This window comes from Capricornis sumatraensis, chromosome 12, assembly GCF_032405125.1.
Source record: "Capricornis sumatraensis isolate serow.1 chromosome 12, serow.2, whole genome shotgun sequence".
NCBI lineage: Eukaryota > Metazoa > Chordata > Mammalia > Artiodactyla > Bovidae > Capricornis > Capricornis sumatraensis.
Genome location: NC_091080.1, coordinates 35722384 through 35738726, shown reverse-complemented (window position 1 = coordinate 35738726; position 16343 = coordinate 35722384). Strand labels below are relative to the sequence as shown.

Sequence of the window (16343 nt, the reverse complement as noted above, 5' to 3'; positions counted from 1 at the left end):
TATTTATAGTTATACTTTTTATTATACTATATCATAATATGATTATATTATAATTACATTACATATATAATTATATAAAACATTGTATATATACAATTATATATTATATATGTAATACATATTATATATACACAATAGTTATATATACAATAATAATATATAATATATATACAATAATATATATTATTAATTATATATATAATATAATATTATATATATATATATATGGGAGACTGTTGTCACTGCCTTTGGGGCTCAGAAGGATGGCGAGTCCCAGGAGCCTAGGGAGCCATGGTGCTGGGAGTCTCGGCCAGCTGGACAGCAGGCGTCCGTCAAGCGGCCGCTGAGTGAGTAGCTGTTCCAGGCCACGCTTCCCAAGCTTCTTGCAGCGCTTGCCTATGTGCCAGGAGGCAGATGTTTGTTGGCTACTGATGGGTGTGAGCAAGTTAGATATTCTATACTGGAGACTGATGGGGAAGGCCAGAGGATCTCAAAAGACTCTTTGAATTCAGAAAGATTATTGGAAATCGAGAAAGATGTCAGAATCTGATTTCCAGTGATTATCCAGTGTACATCGATAAGATTGAAGAGCAATCAGATTGTAAGATCCTAGATGGATCCTTTTTTCCCCCATGGCCCATTATGTGCCTGATATCATGCCAATTGAATCTGTTATTGCTAGGTTCCAATTTATTGTGGCTAAAGAGTGGAACAGCAAATACAGACCTGTATGCATTCATCTTGCTGGAACAGGAGATCGTCATTACCAGAGACGACGAACACTAATGGCTTGTCCTATGATTAAAGAAGCCCGAATGGCCTCTTTGCTGTTAGAAAACCCTTATTACGGCTGCAGGAAACCCAAAGACCAGATAAGGTCCAGCTTAAAAAACATGTCTGACCTTTTTGTGATGGGAGGAGCTCTTGTTTTAGAATCTGCAGCGCTCTTGCACTGGCTAGAGAGGGAGGGTTATGGACCTCTAGGAATGACCGGAATATCCATGGGAGGACACATGGCTTCCTTAGCAGTATCCAACTGGCCTAAGCCCATCCCATTGATTCCATGTCTGTCTTGGTCCACAGCATCTGGGGTCTTCTCTACAGGCTTGCTAAGTAAATCAATTAATTGGAGGGAACTAGAAAAGCAGTGTTATACACAGTTTATGAAGAAGAAATTATTCACATGCTTGAATAGTGTGGAATAGATTCTTTCAGAATGGGACAAGATTTTTAGCAGTGCAGACAAGCTAACTAACCTTAATCTGGTTTGTAGAACTTTAAATTTAGATATGACGGACCGAGTTGTGTCCCAAAAACCTGTTGAGTGCCATAAATCTGGTAAAACATCTATCAGTGCCACATCAGAAGGACTCTTGTTACAAGATACCTCCAAGATGGACTGCTTCAGTCACTTTCAACCAACAAAAGTAGTCGCACAAGTCGCAGTCCTCAGTCATGCCACCTACCCAGTAAAGAACAAAGAAGAAACAATCTTCAGAAAGAATCTTTAATATTTATGAAAGGAGTTATGGATGAATGTACTCATGTAGCAAATTTCTCAGTTCCAGTTGACCCAAGCCTCATCATAGTGGTTCAAGCCAAAGAAGATGCCTATATTCCACGAACAGAAGTTCGAAGTCTACAAGAAATTTGGCCTGGTGGTGAAATCCGATATCTAGAAGGGGGTCATATTAGTGCTTATCTTTTTAAACAAGGGCTCTTCAGACAAGCCATCTATGATGCATTTGAATGCTTCCTCCATAAATACGCCAACTAATGGGATCACTGTATGTAGCCAGTGGAGCCATCATGTTTCTTACAAAAGGAGCTTCATCCTTTGATGATGTGAAGAACAAGTAGACAGCACTATATACTCTACCTGTTGTCAGTTGAGCCTGGAATTCAGTATTACAAATCAGTCAACTGTTATCTTTAAATACGTTTGAATATGGACACGACTGAGAGACTTCACTTTCACTCTTCACTTTCATGCATTGGAGAAGGAAATGGCAACCCACTCCAGTGTTCTTGCCTGGAGAATCCCAGGGACAGGGGAGCCTGGTGGGCTGCCATCTATGACGTCTCACACAGTTGGACACGACTGAACCGACTTAGCAGCTTAGCAGCATTGTATATATATATATTACATTATACTATTTTTCCTTATACATGACTGAGCTTTGACTTTCTCATGTTGAAATTTAATATTAACCTTTTGATTATTTAACATTTAACATTAACATTGGAATGCTGATTGGTACATCCCACTTTATTATGAAGGAGTTACCTTTATTCAGTCCTGAGTGTAAAGAACCTGCCTTCATGAAGTGGCCTGCATGGTTGGGAAGATAGTACTCTTTTCATGTGGCATTTGAATCAAATTTATTAAACACAACACTATTCCCTTACAGTTATATTGATGGTACATGGAGATAAGGAAAGAGTGAAATATAGGGCACTTTATTATATTTATTTCTTTCTTATACACTCCTAAAATATCAGTACTTTTTATCCCTATTTTATAAATGTGGAAATAGACCCTGAGAGTCCAAATTACTTTCTGCAAAGCACAAAAGAGTAAAATGACAGAATCACAAGTGGAACTGAAGTTTATTTAATGCCCAAGTCCATGCTTTTCCACCATACCACTAGGCTCTACGTGTCCTTGTCTTAGTGAGAGAGATGCTATACGACAGGCATTCTTAACTCTGACTCCTGTGTTGATCCAGTTGCCTCAATTTAGGGAAGGCATTAGTCATGATTATGTCAGATGATGGGTAGAATGGTTGTTACTTATTAAATGTAGAGAAAAACACATCCCTGCAGCTTTATGAGAATCATAAAAAACAGCATACTATTTTTCATGTACAAATCCCCAGTCGGTGTGAGTACACATGGTTTCCCTGCCAGTTAGCACTAGTCACATGATTCCAGTTATTGATAGAGTTTGGGTCAGGAAGAATGTCGCCTGCTGCTGCTGCTGCTAAGTCGCTTCAGTCATGTCCGACTCTGTGCAACCCCAGAGACAGCAGCCCACAGGCTCCCCCGTCCCTGGGATTCTCCAGGCAAGAACACTGGAATGGGTTGCCATTTCCTTCTCCAATGCATGAAAATGAAAAGTGAAAGTGAAGTCGCTCAGTTGTGTCCAAATGTTCATGACCCCATGGACTGCAGCCTACCAGGCTCCCCTGTCCATGGGATTTCCCAGACAAGAGTACTGGAGTGGGGTGCCATCGCCTTCTCCGAGAATGTCACCTGGAACCTGCCGTTTGGGAGAAGAGTTTTGTGGGCTAATTCATGGAGCCTGACCGTTTCCACTGTACATGCTGCCCCTCAGATGACTGTAAGAGACAAACCATTGGCCCAAATCAAGCATAGAAGATGGCAAAAGAAGTAGACTTAGTTCCTCTCTCACCCTTAGCACATTTTGATGCTCAGTTATGGAGACAAGAAGTAAACATCTACAAATTACCAGGACAACTCTACTTAGCCTTTCAAATTGTCTGCCAAGTTGTTATGCCTAAATTTCTTTTTTCTTTCTTTCTTTTAGAATTCAAACTTCCCTTATTAATTAAGGCCTCTTTTTTCCTTCTCTTATAAACTGTTTCTGAATCGTCTTTTGGGGTGGGAAATGTAGACATTTTCTCATGGTCTCACATTACCCAAATTTCAAAATTTTAGACTGCTTCCTAGTGCACAAAATGACACTCCTCAATGTCAGATAAGTTAGGACTTTAGCTGCGGTCAATTCTTTGCGCCTATGAGTTCATTCTATTTTTATATTTCAACTGATAGTCTTTTAAAGGTAAGATCATTCAAGTCTCTAATTGGCTTTATATAGTGCTTATCACATTGGCATCCCCAAATAGTCATAAAGAAATGCTTTTGATAATGATATTATCCATTTACCTTTTGATTTCCTAGGCATCCATGAATAAGATATTAGTTTCATTTATTTGTAAAGATAATGTGAGCAAAAGTCTGAAAATAGCACTCAGTATAATATAGACAAGAGTCAGTATACTTTAGGAAGCCTAATGTAATCTGATGATTTGTTTAGTTAAGAAGGCAAGCCTAGAGTGCCTCATGGTGATACAGTTGCCATGTATAACTATGCTTCAGTGATAAAATCGCCAAGTGAACCAATGCTCCAGTGGTGAGAATGCATCAGGCACCATGTCTCTCCCTGTACTGAACAGATTGAAATGTCTCTTCTGCTTAACTCGGGTGGCACTGAGGACAGGGGCATTGAATAGAATAAGGGCCCAAGAGGAGGGGGTCTGCTAGTGGTGGCAGTACTGAGGAGCAGGTGAGACTATCTGGAGCTACAGGCAGATAAACTGGGGACATCCTGACCACCGGACTCCAAGGGACACCACCCCAGTGACCACCATCCTTTTCTCCAACAGCTCCAGGAATTGGTCTCTCCCTTTTCCACTATGGGTGTATGTTATTTTCATCCTGACCATCTTTCCTTCTTCACCCTCCTGGGAAAAATAACAGTCATCACACTTCTCACAAGTCTCCTCTCTCTTAAACCAGAATAAAGTCCATTGGAGGTTTCAGCATGTTTTTATTGCCTCAGTTGGAGAGGTTGCTCTTGAAACTCACGATTTATTTATGATATACCATAGCCGAACTTTTTCTGTCTGGACAATTTTTACTGCTAAGACTTCTGTTGAGAGGAGATTCTTTTATTTCCTCACATCTCTGCTTTGTCCATGCAGAAGAAACTACTGCTTGGTTTTGTTCCCATAGGAAAGAAATTTCTACTCTGATTTTCCAGAATTCACAGTATTTAATGACCCATAAAAATTCACTACTGGTAGGGTCAGTATAATGTTAAATTGTCAGGGCTCCCATGAGGTAAACACATCTGGACAGAACTGATTCCTCAAGATAGGCTACCCAGCCTGCTTTCTTCTACCTTGTTCTGTAGAATCATCAGGTTGAGATAGGTCTCTTTTGAAGCCCAGCCATTTTTTCCCACAGAGCTATCCAGATCTCTATACCTCCAAATTTCTTTTTTTTTTTTTTTTATACCTCCAAATTTCTTTTCATGCTGGGTGATAGAAGCCTTGCTTTGGATTCAGATCCACAGTAAATTCTTCAATCCAACTCTTGCCAGAATAGCCTTGCAGTGACAGAGGATAGTATAAGCTATTGATTATTTTAAAGTTCTTAGCTTTGCTGCTGCTGCTGCTGCTAAGTTGCTTCAGTCGTGTCCGACTCTGTGCAACCCCATAGACGGCAGCCAATCAGGCTCCCCCATCCCTGGGATTCTCCAGGCAAGAACACTGGAGTGGGTTCTTAGCTTTGCACCTGATTATTATTAATTTTGTGTGTTTTCTTACTCAAGAACCCTACAGGAGAAAATAGAATCTGATAGGATGTAAGCAGCCAAGTGCCAGATGCAAGTTCTAATCCTGATTCCATTATTATCACAAGTATAAACTTTCAGGAATCATTTGACTGCAGGAAATAGAACTCAAACCAGCTTAAAACTAAAAGAGCACTTATTTTAAGCAGTTAGGGGTGATTTGTTACATCCAATGACAAGTACAGCTGGAGCTTGATGGGAGACTGGAACTGAGAGTTGGAAAACCTAAATTTCTAGATTTGGAGAGTCTAGATTTCTCCCTTTTTTGGCCATGTGGTTTCTTGTCTCTGCTTCTGCTCCGTTGTTATTTCTCTCCACTGATTAGATTTCCCTAAATCTCCCTGCTCAAAACCGCAAAGTAGCCTCACTGGCTCCCTACAATTTATTTCTGCTCCAATACAAACTAAAATTCCAGTTTCAAATTTCAAGGAGAGGGAATCTGATTGTCTAGTGTCTGAAACAGGTGTTCACCCTGGTCTCAATCAGCTATGACTGGGGAGAAGTGAGTGCACCATACACATAATTTACAGAGTATACCATGGATCAAAGCAGATTACAGATCCAGTTAAGAGACTTGCTGTAGGCCAAGTGAGGGCTTTAGACCTGGAAATGGAGAGGAAAGGGCAGATTTGTGAACTATTTTGGAGGGCTTCCCTGGTGGCTCAGATAGTAAAGAATCCACCTGCAATGTGGGAGACCTGGGTTCAATCCCTGGGTTGGGAAGATCCCCTTGAGAAGGGAATGGCTACCCACTCCAGTATTCTTGCCTGGAGAATTCCACGGAAAGAGGAACCTGGCAGGCTACAGTCCATGGGGTGGCAAAGAGTCTGACACGACTGAGCGACTTTCACTTAGAGCCAGAATCAACATTGTTTAGTCATCAGTTGGAGATAGGAATTAAAATAACATTTACAGATAAATTCCAGATTTTCAGCTTTGATTATTTAATGAATAATAGTGCCATCCATTAAGATAATAACGGGAACTTTACTACTGTAATAGTTACCACTTTTTCCGAGCAATTATGCCACAAGAAGCACCATGCTAGAGATTTTCCTATTCATTATTTTATTTATTAGTCATAATGTCTCTGTGAATTTCTATCTTAGTTTCACTATTTGATAGGTCAGAAATATAAGCCTTCAAGAATTTAGGTACTTTGAATGTAATCACTTAACTCATAAAGTACAAAGTTCAGTTTCACAGAATTTCATTCTTGACTTCAGAATGATCAATCATTTAAGCTTACTTTTCTTAAGAAAGATGAGCAAGTTTTAGGGAAAATAGGTTTCTCTGGTGGCTCAGGTGGTAAAGAATCTGCCTGCAGTGCAGGAGACCCAGGCTTGATCCCTGGGTTGAGAAGATCCCCTGCAGAAAGGAAATAGCAACCCACTCCAATATTCTTACCTGGGCAATCCCATGGACAAAGAAGCCTGGCAGGCTACAGTCCATGGGGTGGCAAAGAGCCGAACGCAACTGAGTGACTAACACCTTCAGTTTTCACTGAGTTTCATATGAGATGTATTGCACTGAGTTTCCTGTGAGACATTCAGCTGAAGGGGACAGTGAGTGATGGCTCTGTGCCTCAGGGGAGATCTGGGCTGGACCCTCAGGTCTGAGAGACAGTAACTTGAAGTGGAAACTCACAGTGGAAGAAACCCCTCCAGATGTGGACAGCCAGTTAGTTACTATCTAAGCAATACTTACCTCTTCTGGGAGTTGTTAAACATTGTAAAATAGAAATTATTTTAAAATATAGCTTTTCAGAGTATTCATTTTCAATTGTAAGCATCTTTCTATATCCATTGTTACAACCCTACTTGTTAGATTTGTGTACTCTTTTCTCCCTCTATTTTAAAGATACTTACCAAGTGCTGTGTCTTTTCACTTTTTTTTTTCAAAGAACCATTTTTAGACTTTCAAGATTTTTACCTCTTTAACTTTATATTGATTTTTTTATTGTAACTTTATTTATTTCTGTTTTTTTCCTTTGTTCTTTCTTTGAAATTAAAATGAATGCTTGATTCATGTGTTTTCTTTTTCTGTTAGATGAAAACATTTAAAACTAAGAACTTACGTTGCCAGCCTCTTTTCATCACATTCCATGGTAATGTTTTAATATTCATTGTTTCCTCATTACTCTTTTGCTGTATTGATTCCTAAAAGATTGATAATCACCCCAGTGAAGCTAATTGGTAGGATGTCTTTAATGAGAGCTCTTTCCTTGAGGCATGGCAGAGAGGAGACTCTGGCGCTTCACGCGCTCCTTGTAGGTCTACACCACAGTTGGAGCCGACTCAGGGTCCATCAGGAAGAACTGTGCTAGAGGTTAAAAGAGAGAAGGATCCTTCTCTTCCCTCCTTCCATCTCCTGTGACTCACTTCTCCCACTCCCGCAAGTGCCTATCAGTGTTTCCTATGAGCTCCATTTACAGGACCATCCTCAACACATTCATAGATTATTCATTCCAGTTAGAGTAAATTCTGTAGTAAAGTCTATGTCATTGAACCATATTGTCATTTTTAAATTCCTTAATTTCAACATTGAGTTTGTCTTTCTCAGCAAACCCAATTAAGCTGAACATTTTCCAAGGAAAGCATAAATGCCATAGTACATCACTTGGATTTTATTTCACATTATCAAACATAGCATTAATTAGTGTATATAATGTGAATTTTATAATTGAACATATTGGTTTATATATCATGGAAAAGTGGAAAACAACCATCTTCCCAATAAAGGCTTGTTTACACAATGTTGAAGAGTTACAACTGCAAGCACTTATATGGATGTTCCTGATCAGCAGGCAAGGTACTGTTATGAGAACAGACCACCTGGATGAATGATTAGAAGGCTTTTACTCAGACAGCATTATAAAGGTAGGACACAATGTATTCTGATCCTTGACATGGATCCACTTTTAAATTTTTATGTATAGAACTAAAATTGGTGTGATTTATTTAGTATTAAGCTGAATCACAACATTTATTACTTTCTTTTTGGTGTCCTACCATGTTTCAGAAAAAAATTTAAGACAAATTAATGCTTATCAGTGAGTTAATATCAAAGTCTATTAAATTTTATTGCTTTTAATATAGTTGCTTTGCTTTAGTGCCTTGTATAGCATACCATTGAACATTTACCAAGATATACATTAAATGATTATAGAAATCATTGAAAATATTATTAATGAAATACATTTGAGAAAACCTGCCCATATTTTTGGGAGAATGTGCTCTATATGGAAACTCTGAGGCTATAGTCTCAGCTGCACCAGCATTCAGGCCTTTGTGACCTTGATGGAAGTAGGCTAACGTCATTAAGTCTTTTCCGTCTCACTGATAAAATGGAAGTAGAAATTTTGTCCCTACACATCACACAGTGATTTTATGATGACTAAATAAAGTTGAACATGTGAAAATGTTTGGCACATCTTTAGAGAGATAGATATAAGAGCATACACTTAATACTTTTCATTTTATTAATATTTTAAATTATCTTACTGTGAAATGCATCAACAGAAAAAAGAGTAATATAATGAATGCCATGTATCTGATGTCTGCCTTTAACATACTGTAAAATTCTGCCATATTTGCTTTTGATAATTTTTATGAAACAAAACATTACAGATACGAGTTGTACTCCACCATGGTTCTGTTCTCTTCCTTTTTTTCCTAGGAATTCCACATTGTTTTATGGTGCATTATAGTAATTTGATCATGTTCAATTTAGACTTCCTATCGAATTTTCAGTATTTCATATATCCAGTAATTTTACTCCAAGAATAAGTGCATCCATTGTGATAGCTTTTAACAGAAGGGCAGGCCAAAGATTTCCAGAAAGAGTGTATCTAGTCATTATCAAGAAAACCTATAATCATATTCTGTTTGCCTTGTTTTGCTCTCTTTCTTGATGTTAGTTGATGCCAAACAAAAATACAGAAGGCATTTTTAAGTGCATTTATATGGTAGTAAAGATAATTCATTGAAAATATTTATTTTTCATCTTTTCTTTGGGATAGGTAAAGTAAGAGCAGGAGCAATATTTTATAACTTGATAAAGTTGCAATTGTAAGCAAACCTGGATGACAAATATGAGTATTTACTGTAATGGGAATAAGGTTAATATTTTAAAACAAGGTTGACAGGAGAAAAATTGTCTTAGTTTGCAAAACGGAAATTTGTTTCTTTAAGTGAAAATTGAGGTCATTAGGCCATAGCTCTCCTTACTCCTACATGACTGAAATGAATTAAATAATGCACCAGGAACGCAGTACTGAGCAAACTAATGACAAATTATACACAAAAGTTTGAGTGAAGTTATTATATGTTAGACACATGTATTTTGTATAAGAAAATGTGACATTTTAAATGCATGCCCACTTTACCTCAGTTATCTTAGAACAGAGTAGCTTAGTCCTATTCTCTTGTATTCATTGAGATTCTCATGGTTATTTGCGGGGAGTAAGGGTGATAACCATAGTTTAGGCATATTCCTGTCTCAGTTGCTGCATTCTGTTTACTTAGTGTGATTTCAGTGTAATTGGGCTTCCCTGGTAGCTCAGATGGTAAAGAATCTGCCCGCAGGGCAGGAGACATGGGTTCAATCCCTGGGTCAGGAAGATGCCCTGGAGAAGGAAATGGCAACCCACTCCAGTATTCTTGTCTGGGAAATCCCATGAACCGAGGAGCATAGCGAGCTACTGTCCACAGGGATGCAAAGAGTCAAACATGACTGAGCAACCAACACTTAGGGTGGTAACCATAGTTTAGGCATATTCCTGTCTCAATTGCTCCATTCTGTTTACTTACTGTGATTTCAGTGTGATTGGGCTATTATGAAAGACTTGTCTTTTACACAGTAAAATCAATATCTAGCCCCATATTTGCTCTCCATAGGGAGTATTATTTTTAGACAGTAAAACCTAATTTTGTATTGTTTGCTCTTTGGATTCTCTTAAGTAAAATTCAGTAGCAACTTTGTTAGTCATGCACTGTATTCTAGGCATTATGCTAGATACACTCTGCACACTCTCTAATCCACAACAATCCCATGAGGCAGACACTATTTTCACCATTTTATAGATGAGGAAATTGGCTCACAGAGGTCACTTAAGTTGACTGAATCAGCCAAACTAGTACATGGCAGTTATTAGATTCTAACTTTGTATTTTCAATAGTGACATTTTCAGTAACATGTCTCTAACATATTAATATTTAATGTAATATTATGACCATTAAATTGAATGTTGTGACTCATGACTTCAAAAGTAAGTGGGAGTGTACTATTAGCAATCAGAATGAATAGCACTTTCAGCCTGTTCTGTGCATTTATAGACCCACAAATACACACAGAGCCTTTTTTGTTTTGGTGCAAATGCTTGCAGTTACCCTATGGGAAATGTGACTGAAAAACACTACTGAGTGTAAAGTATATTTTATTATATAATCATTTATTTATATGTGGTCATATCATGAACCAAGGGTTGACCTATACATATTACATGTAACTCTACTTTCAATAGTTATGTGTAAAATGATCATACTTATGTGATGATCTACCTGATGCTAAAATGACCATCTGATTCACAGAAATTAATTAGACTGTGATTTTTACAACTCTTTTAGTCCCTTGTGTCAAGTTGTGCAATATAAACACAAGCCAAGTCATACTATCCTCGTGTTTATTCATAATGACACTTTCAACATCGCAAATGCAGTAAATGTGCCATTGGAAAATAGTTTTATCCTGTTACTCTCTTCATACATTGGGCTTCCCTGGTGGCTCAGTTGATAAAGAATCTGCCTGCAGTGCAGGAGACCCAGGTTCATACATACTGGTTTTCAAAACGCAAGAAATAAAATCAACACCACTGCTCCCCAGTGATCTCTACAAGAAAACTCTTTGAAGATAACTGATTATGATATCAATAAACCAAGTTGAAAACAATGTTAAATTTCTGATACAATATAGCCTAGGTATGGCAAGAGATGGAGGTACTCTCCCTTTCTTTTTCTGTGTCCATATTAGCAAAGTACCTTTATATCCATTTCTAATAATGACATTTACACTTTGTTGCATTAATACAAAGTAACATGGATTGTGTGTGTTAGTAAATTTCCTTTTAATTACTGCGTAAAAATGATATGTAATTGAAACAAAAAGCATTGTTTCCAGCCCTATTTTTTTTTTTTCCTCGAGTCCATCCTGTCAGGCTGAAAGCGTGAAAGTTATTTTCTGGTGGTGTGATTAGATTGGGGCTGAACTCTCCAGCTGGCAGGCCTGTCTATGACTGGCGGCGGCCTGTCCCCAGTGCTTGTCATTTCCTGACATGCCTGACAGGATGGGGACAGCCGCCCCAGACAGGTTCATTAGATGGTGTTTTCTACAGCTGGGCTAAAAATAAATAAATAAATAAATAAATAAAAGTCTGTGCTTTGTCAAGGCCCAAGCTGTAGGGGCCCTCCTTGTTGGTTTAAACCAGGGCCTTGTTTTGACAAATTTTGATCTGCGCGGTTTTTAGATTTTCTGACACATTTTTGTTTCCTTCCCTCTTGGCCTGCTCTTTGTGCACGCTGCCTTGTTGCTGCTTCAAAATCCTAACAGAGTCTTCCCAAGAGAAAAAGAACCCCAGGTATTGAGATCTTAAAAGAAAAAAACAAAACACAGTACTCTAAAATCGCAATAGTCGGTTTATTTCCATGGTGATCCTCACAGTGACTGGAAAACAACCTTGGGACTTGCGATAAGCCAATTACAAGAAAGGTTAAGAGTTTTCCTAGTGCCAGAGACATGCCATCTACATGAGAACATAGTGTCATTAGTAGCAGCCTACACTCTCAAATACACTGCTCTTTAGAACTGCCAGACATTTAAGCTATCTTGATTCTTGGGCTTTTAGGGAGCTGACAGAATTTTCCACCCATGTTGATAAACTCTGATGCCAGGAAGAGAAATTATAGAAGATTATAGAATACCTGCTAATTAAAACCAGAAATAAGTTACAGAATCAAATTTGGAAATTTTTTTTGTCAGTATTAGGACCCCTTTTAAAGTTAACTGGATTTACTAAAAATTGGTATACGTTTGAAACATGCATGCAGGCAGGTCATGCTTTATCATTTTCAACCCCGAATTTAAACTTTTACAACTGTGTTGTTGTAAGGAAAACAGATCTTTAGCCAAGAAATAATTCTTGTGGATTTTACCTGCACATAAGAAGTAGATATTGACATCTTTATAGGCTTGATAGCCGTAGTCTCTTCACTCTCACAGTATCTGATAGCTGCTTTCCACTGGGAAAAACAGTTGATTTTAATTTTTAGTAAAAGCAGAATACGCCCAAATAGAAAACACTTGGCTATGTAAGTTGACATAATCTTAGTGCTACCATTAGTTATCATTCCATTCATATGCAAGACACAAAATGGAATACTGTTTGTGTCTCTTGTACTTTGTCATCGGTCTAATAAACAGTGTTGCTGAAAAAAAAGCAAGCTCCTCATTCACAGAAATCTTAGCCCTTACCTTTCCTTTGTGTTGTTAGTTTCTGCTGCTTTAGTTCCCCGTCTCTATGACAACTGTTTAAATTGGGATGGGCAACTGTCATCTGGAGTATTACTGAGAGAAAAGTGTTAGTGAGCACACAGTTCCCATAGATAGAGCATTTCAATATAATCCAATTTTAATTGAGCTCCTGAGACTTTGATGTGCTGCAGAAGGTTGGGAGAGAGCTATTCCAGGGAGAAATTAAAGCAGCCCAGCAAGGCTTCACCACTCCAGACTGTCACCATTTTAAGTAAGCATTAGCATCAGACTTAACCTGCCCCTACGGAACATCTCACTTCTTTTTTCAGCTTTTCACCGATTTATTTTGCCATATGTAAAAGCAAAGCACTTTCATCTTTTTATATATCTTTTTATACCCATTTGATTAGGCTTAAAAAGCTTGTACTGGACCTGAGATTCATCTTCTGCTGTCTATTGGACTTTGCTTCAGCAGTTCAGAAAAGAAAAAGCAAGTAGAGTTAGGGATTAGTTTGAAATTGTCAGCTGTCATATATTAAACTTTCTTTTTAATATTACTTTGTAAAACCTTACCTTGGAGCTAAAAAGTTTGAGGAAATGTAATTTTTGTTTAGCTTTGATTTACCATTGAATTTCATTTTAATGCCTAGATGCCTAGGCCTTTATTAGAGGTTAGAGTTTTTATTTCAAAATGCATTAAAATATCTTTTCCTCATCACATGAGAAATGCTTTTCAGGCAAAGCTAGTTTAAAGCAACTGAACACAGGCGTATCAGTCTTTGAGCAAGAAAGCTTTGGTCTTTTTTTTTTTTTTAATGGGCAGGAAAGTAGTATTTTTCCATGATTATCCAATATCTTTTAAATACTTTGAAATATAATGTTGAACATGCATTAGGTATTTTACTATTAATAAAAATGACATAAAAACACAATGTTAATTAAAATTACATAAGCTTAATATTGTGCTTAATATTAGTACTAAATATATTGCTTGTGATGTCAAAAAGATTTGTTAGAGATATGGTAAACTTAAGGAAGTTATTACCTGTTTAAGGCATACCTGACAGTTCAGATCGACATTGGCACATTTTAAAAAATAAATTAAAATGTATATTGAGAAATTAAGTAAGCTTATGGCAGCTAGAAATTTTTCTTAGTATATGCATCATTGAGACACCTAGATTTGCTTGTAGATTTCCTGTAATCTGCAAGCTAATGAAGCTTTTACATCAGGCCCCCTTACTTCACAGGGCCTTATGAGAGATCAGAGTTACCAAGGATTGTATTGTGATCTCACTCTACTCAACTGCCTTAAGACGCCTCAGGGAAAAGAAATAAACAGAAACCTACATTTCTAAGCCTCCAGTATTTGTTGTAATTGTTCTATTCTCATTCTAAATAATTATTCACTTACATCACTAATTTTTATTTGTAACTTTGTATTTTTTTTCTTTAAAAAGGCATTTCAAATAATGTAAGCTTATTTGACACTGTTTAAAAATTTTTATTTAATGTATATTTTTTTATTTAGTCTCCTCCTCCTTTCCACCCATGTTCACTTCTTTCCATTGTTTTTTAATTATAACAATTCTGCAATGTAAAGTCTGGTGCATACTTCATCTTGCTTTCTTGAGTGTATATCCACAGGATAAATCCCTAGAAATGAAACTGCTTCATTAAAGGGCACATATATTTGACATTTTTGATAGGCAATGACAGAATGTTCTTAATATGTTATACTAACCTGGACTTGCCCCAGCAATATGATTGCCTGTTTTCCTCACAATCAAAGTTTTAGATTTTTGCCAGTCTTATAGATAAAAATAGTATCTGCATATTGTTTCAGCTGTACTCTGGGGGAGGTTAATCACGTTTTTAATCAAGAAAAAGCAAGTTGTGCTATTTTCTGGGGGTTTTTTTAAGCAGAATTTTACTGTATCTCAGTGTTTATAGAAGGAGATTATTGGTAAATAATATAGTTTGTCTCGTGTATCTGTTTCTGTGTATTAGATATCATATAGAAATATATCATTAAAATTCTATACATATGTGTATATAAACATGTCTTTTTCTCCCTACTTCTCATCTAGATTAATTTGTATTCCTCTATGGTATACCCCCACTCAAATCTTAATGGCATTAGTTATGAGGATAAGGATCTTTTTTAATCTACCTAGTTACTCAGTTAGAGTGTTTCCCCTCTGACCAAAAAAAAAAAAAATTGCTAACTGCATGACATAATTTATAAGTAGCTAAATATATTAACACTCTTTATGAATTAGTTTCTGTGGACATCTCTAGTCTACATTTTTATTTGTTTACTAAAGCATGAGTATTGGAGAAACATGCAGTGGAGCTTCATGCAGCTGCCCCCACTCCTGTGTGCCAGACACCATGGCGAGCACCAGGGGAAGCAGCGTTAAGAAGGGGTTAGGACTGCGACCTGTGAATAACCTCCATATCTGGAGGAAATAACAGCATTTGGTTTATTTATGTTATTGCTGGAGAGCAAAACCTTAATAGCAAATTAAATGGGACACAGACTCCTCTGTCCATGAAATTCTCCAGGCAAGAATACTGGAGTAGGTTGCCATTTCCTTCTCCAGGGGATCTTCCTGACCCAGGAATCAAACTCCGGTCTCCTGAATTGTGGGCAGATTCTTTACCATCTGAGCCACCAGGGAAGTCCCATAGTAAAGTACAAATGGGAATGTCTCACCAAGCCTTATGCAAAACTGAAATTCCATCTGAGTTCCAGTGCCCGGGTCTTTTAAATGTCCCTTCAATCCCAGCCATCCATTAACACTAAGGAGCCAATTGTTTATATTTTTGCTACTACAGACTGCCTGACTTTAAATACACCTCAAATTTAATCATTGAGCAGAGTACTTACTGAGTTTCTACAGTGTGCCAGGCACTGTGCTAAGCAATAGGAGATAGAGTAGTTAGAGAAGCAAATGATTAAGGTGGAGGGGGGCAGGCAATTATATTAATAAATTACATAATAGATTTGCGAAATGACACTTTGAAGAGAATGTTTCTCACATGTGGTGCTATGACAGTGTGTGATAGGGTGATTTTACCCAGCAGGAGAGGTCAGTTGAGAAAATAAGAAGTCAAGAGAGCTCAAGGGTGAGTAGAACTAAAGTAGGCAGATATGGGCGGGGGCTATTTCCAGAGAGGGGAGAGTATGTGCATTGGCCCTCTGACAGGAAGCCACATGGTATGGACCCAGGACTGGGAAAAACTCAATGGGACTGGAGCCAGCAGAGCAAAGTGGCCCCAGATGTGTCTGGAGCAGGAGATGGTTGCATCCACCACTAGGCTCATCTCTTTATGTCTTGGCTTCTGCTTCTTCAGAATTCCTGCTGCCTTATGATTTCTGATGACTGCCTTCTCCATCTTTTGGCTTCTTCCTACCCTCCTGCTAGAGTTA

General features: G+C 37.8%; 1 protein-coding gene and 1 pseudogene across 4 annotated transcripts in view; both read left to right on the top strand.

Annotated features, from left to right (window-relative positions):
* Nucleotides 1-16343, top strand: part of NBEA (neurobeachin) — a 664301-nt gene that overhangs the window by 498112 nt on the left and 149846 nt on the right. The window lies entirely within an intron of this gene.
* Nucleotides 432-1777, top strand: LOC138089230 (protein ABHD18-like; annotated as a pseudogene).